Source organism: Pinus tabuliformis, chromosome Q (assembly GCF_031772625.1).
Source record: "Pinus tabuliformis cultivar Carrire ecotype Pingquan chromosome Q, CPIR1, whole genome shotgun sequence".
In the NCBI taxonomy this organism is placed as follows: domain Eukaryota; kingdom Viridiplantae; phylum Streptophyta; class Pinopsida; order Pinales; family Pinaceae; genus Pinus; species Pinus tabuliformis.
In genome coordinates, this window is record NC_142296.1 from 358,054,210 (window position 1) to 358,059,871 (window position 5,662).

Below are 5,662 nucleotides of genomic sequence, written 5' to 3' on the forward strand. Positions count from 1 at the left end.
ATTTAAAAGATATAAAAATAATCATTTAAGTTTATTTATAAAATTCAATCTATTTTTGAATTTAAAAATCATAAGTAATTTTTTTTTTTTTTTTAATTAAGATTTAATATAACCTAAAAATTCTATTTTAATAAAAATTAATTCATCATTAAAGTTATAAGAGTTTCAAGAAATTTAAATTTACTATTTATAGCAACTCTTACCAATCTAAATTTAAATTTATTATCTTACCAATTTAAATTTAACATCTTACCAATTATATAAAATACCAACAAGACGAATAAAAAGAAACATAATTAGCATGAGATCTATTAGCATAGGATATTGTTAGATGTGATGATGATGATGATGCCTTGTTAAGTTATTAGATTTGTGTGGTATCTAATAACGTTTATATGTGCTAGATGTCTATATAATTAGATGATGTTAGTTAATCTGAATGTGTATTTTAGATTATGTTTATATTTGTTAGATGGTTATCATAATGATGCTTATTATAATGAAATGATATATACTAAATATAGATTATATATTGTTGAACTTATATCCAAATTTTATATATGAAATTACATGCGAAAAAATGTACTTTAAATAAAAAATGCAAAGATATTTTTTTAAATTAAAAAATTTAATATGGTTGAAACTATAATTCTAGAATTACCATAAATATTTTTCTATTCTAGAGATAGTCATACATATTCATTCTAACTAAATTCCTTTTTTAAAAAACATTTACATATGAATAAATCCTATTGTCCATTATACTATTTACTCTTTTTGAATAGTCTCTACTACCCTAAAAATTGTTATTATAAAAAGGTTATGAGCTCCAATCAGAAGAATTTTGTTGGCCCTAAATTTTTATGGATGCAAAGTTTCTTCGTATATTTGTTGTTTTTTTCGTTATTTCTTAAGTTTGTTGCTATAAATTTTTTAAATTACTTCACTAATTTTGGTTTTAGTCAACATTGAGGGCATAATTTAAATATTTCCAAAAGAAATGATAAAAGTATGTAAACTAATAAAAAAAACTAAGTTGAAAACCAAATTATCACAAATTCCAAATTAAAATTATGACAAACATAGAGTTAAATAAATATGTTAAAATTTTAATTTTTAAATTATAAATTACACAATTTAAAATACTTAGTTTTAAGTGTGCTAGTAATATTGGCATTGATACCATTCAACACATTGGTGATAATTTATGTTAAATGGAAACTGCACATGAATGTTGAATGATTGAATGTAAAAGGTTGATAGTGAAGTGAAGTGAAAAGGCTATGCTAATCAATGTGAAGGGTAAACATTGTCAAGTGGGACATAAAATATTGAGACAAAGTTGAAATAAATATATTTGTTTGAGGAGAAAATGTAGTTAATACAAATATGATTTCTCTATTGTATTTATTTATTGAGTTGTTAGTTCAACTCTATTTTATACTACAAATAATTTTAGAACTAAAAGTGAAAAGACTATGCTTCTTCTCATATTACTGCAGAGAATACGAACAACCAAGATGGGTTTCTTATAAAATATATAATGTGGAATAGAAAAGGAACCTTTTTTTTCTGGAAGGGAAGGAACCCACATCAGAGAGTTGATGAGCAATAGTAGAAAAGAAAAAGTGTGAAAAGAAGAAGCAATTCAATAGTAAAGTTGACATCATGATTTTCTATGAGGTAACGAACATTTGTGACTTGATGTTGTGATTAAGAAATTTGTATTCCTTTCTATGTTGCAGCTTGAAAAGGAACAGGCTGTAGTGTATTAACGTAGGAGCCTCCTGTGGCTTGTAGCCTGCAGAAAAATTGTGGATTTGGAGCTTCCTTTGAGATGGGAGCCTCTTGTAGGTTCGAGCCTACAAAAATATGATGTAATAAGGAGTAGTTTCTTGCCTTCACATCACTTTCAACCTAAAATTAATGGTTTTCTCCCTTTGACATTTGCACTTATATCTAGTGTCTTCATGTGGTTATTCCTGAATGTTGTGTGATTTTTTTCAATTTTTTCTAAATAAATTTGCAAATTTCTCTCTTTGACACCTGCAAACGGAATTCAATAATGATTGAGCATGAACATAAACAATTAGTTGCATAAGAAGAAAATTATGTTAAGATAAGGTAAAGGATTAGAATTACTGATTCAACCCCCCCCCCCCCCCCCCACCCCAGTAATTACCAATCATAAATATCAAAGTGTATAAATTTTTGCACTGGAAAAGAAAATGTGTAAAAATATTTGTGAATCTTACTACTAATTATATAAAATTCTAAAAAGGCGAAGACAAAAAATATAATTAGTGAAATAAAGAAAAAAAACATACCACAATAGTATAAATGATGAAATAACACTAGTACATATCACTCTCTACTATCATCACCTTAACTTTCTTCCTCGCTTGGCATGATAAACTATTGTCCTTAAAAATATGTTTTTATCTAGAGTCGTGTCTTAATATGAATTGCTAATCCCTATCCAACACATCTAGGTAAAAAGACACCTGGTTGTAGTGTTTGTGGAAGACATAAGTTCCCCTAACTTCATGCCACATCTTGCTAGAGTTGATATATATAAACCCACTATCACAATCTTCCTTTACATTATTTTTATCAAAGGTGTCCCACCACTTGGACCTAAAAATGACATAGAGGAATGAAGAGAATTCCACTTCAACAATATCTTGTATCTTTCTGACTTAACCTAATGTCCCCTTTATTAGGTTTTGATCACAGTGGCTAGCATCGCTAGATTGGTCAAACTCAACTTTCACTCCACACTCTTGTGTCATGCATCCATCATCGACATCCTCCATGTGAAAATGATGTACATAAGACCAAATAGATGGAAAAAATGCACCTTTAAAAATGTGAAAAATTCATAGTGTCATGTGTCTAATAATCTTTATGTTTAGTGCATCCTCTTAAGCACATGTGTAATAACTAGATGCATGATATTTCTGTCTAATTCGGTCAGAAAGCCAACTATTGGGGCATATCACTGGCATATTTTCTTTTAAATGGTTAGGATAAGGAATGCTTCTACCAATAAAACATTTGAATTATTTCCTATCACTGTCCCATTTCTTCCTCTTTTGTTTGTACAATGCGACCCATGATGGTGTCGCTTCCCAATTGTAAAGAATGAATTTACTGATGACTTCAATTTCTAAATTCGGTGATGAAATCAAACTGCCATATCTAGTAGGTATGAGATTAAAATATGATGTATGAATTTTAGTGTGAATAGTTACTATGTAGAAATTTGACAAAAGATAAGTCACTTCCTCTTTATCATGCACATTTTTCCATTTTTTTTGAGAAGCTCCCCTTCCGTTTTGTTTTCATCCCTTTCAATATCCTAAATCATCACACCTGGTGTGTTGTCTATCTACTTGATGTACTCACTAGAATAATATAAAGATTCATACGATATGTACCCCTCTCTTGTAGACCCCTTGAAATTTTCCCTTTGTTGAAAAATACCATTCAATTTCTTCATGTACCTCTCTAAGAAAAACATCCAATGAAAAGAAACCACCCCAATTAATTCAACCTCATATACTAGGTGAATTATAAGATGAACTTAAAAGACGATGAAACTCGTTAGTGGTTCCTTCTCAAGCATACTAGAACAATATACGCTATCTCTTGATGCCACGGTGAAATGATAGCCATATGAACCTACTCTGATGTGAGCCAAAGTGTAAATATACATAATTTAAATGTGCCATGTCGTAGGTCTTGGGGGAAGTCATGGATCACACACCCACTCATGAGAAAAGGATAATGATATTGCAAAGTAAAAACATAAATAAATGAATTATATTTTATGCCATGGCACAAAAATAATAAAAAATAATAAAATCATGGTTTTGACATACATACTCTTAGAAGGTTCAAATGGTCATGTGATTTAAATGCCAACAAATTGTCTTCCATAGTGAAGGAGTGTAATAGTGAAGTCCCAAATTAAGAAGGTACCCTCACACCCATTGTAACATCCCTTGCCAAAGAAAGATCATATCTATTTAAAATCCATAAGACATCACCTCCTTTTAAAGATCAAGAGGAACTAAGCTCTCCTCTACTTTGTTGTCTTGGCCAATGTTTCTTTTTAGTTTTTGAAGAAATAAGATATCTCTTAACAACTAATGTGCCATTTTATTTCAATGATATGTGCCTCCAGAAATAAGATGAATCCTTTTTAAATATATGCATGGGATCTAGTAAATGGTAAATCCTAAGATTCTCCCAATATGGGAGGTCATAAAAGACATATTTTCTTTTCATCCCAATGGGTGATTTCTCAACATAGGAGTCAAAGAATTTTATATCATTGAACATAGGCTCCCTGTTTGAATCGAACAACTATGTAATATGTTTCTCCTTCTCATATGCTCTAATCCATTTAGTTGGTGTCATTATTGCATGCCTTTGGCTTCTCTCTAGTTTACCATTGAAAGTGGATGTTTCCCTTCTGTAAGGATGTTCTTCTTGGAGGAATACCCTGGAGCAGTGATATAGTAGATTTTATAGGTGGCTAGATAGCCTAACCTTCAAATAAGTTCCACAACTTTTACATCCATGATACATTTTTCTACAAGGCCTATGAAATTAATGTATATATGGAATATTAGTGATCATGAAGATCTAAAAAATTGCAGTGAATTAAATTAATATGTGAGAAAATATTGTTACCTATATGAAAGAATAAATAAACATGTAATTTACCAAATAAAACTCCTAATCTTAGATAATCATGTTTGGTGTACGCACATATGCCATCCAACATAAGGCTCCTCTCTCTTGTGATGGGTATTGATACATCATATACATCTATCCTGTCCCAAAATTCCTTAAATTCATCTCCCAATGGTTGCAAGTAGACATCCATATCATTCATTTGTATTCTACTAGGGGCTATGATGACCAACATAGTATGCTCATTCTTCAAGGGAAACAATGGGGGCGTACTATTATTGATCACTACTATAGGGAAAAATAATAGTTGGTGTTTTTCCGAGAATATGGGTTAATGGCATCCATGGCTATGGTGAGTCATAGACTTCAAACTTCATACTTGAATTTTTGAGTCCATTTATCCTCCATATATTTTAGGGGTATTGAATATTTTTGGATTCACATAACTCCTGACTCACTTCTATGTGAAGCATGTCATCCATGCAACATGGCTAATTCTTTACAACAAAAGACCCTTTCAATCCTTAGGATTATAGGTATGTGCCTCAATATCTTATGAGTAGGATCATGTGATTTACCCATTGTTTATTTATGGTACCTGTCATACCCACCTGTTGTAGTAGCTACAAACCACCCTCCAAAATTTTGGCTTAGCCTCGTTTTGGAGCCTCCCTACCAACCTTTCACAGCAGCATGTCTTTCTTCATCATGTACACAAGCTTTAGTGATTTTCTTGCAGAAAGGAAGCTTGCATATTAGGGCTTGATGGATTCCCCTCATAGGTTGTTTCTCCATACTTGGTCCAGCTGCAAGCTGTGTAACTCCTTGATGAAGTTGTACAATTCTGGAGGGAAACTAGCCTTCCCTCCAGAAATTGCGTAATCTAGTTTGGCAGCATGCTGGGATCCATAATTGCACAATCCTCCCAGTCATGCTTCATACATAAAATTGCATAATT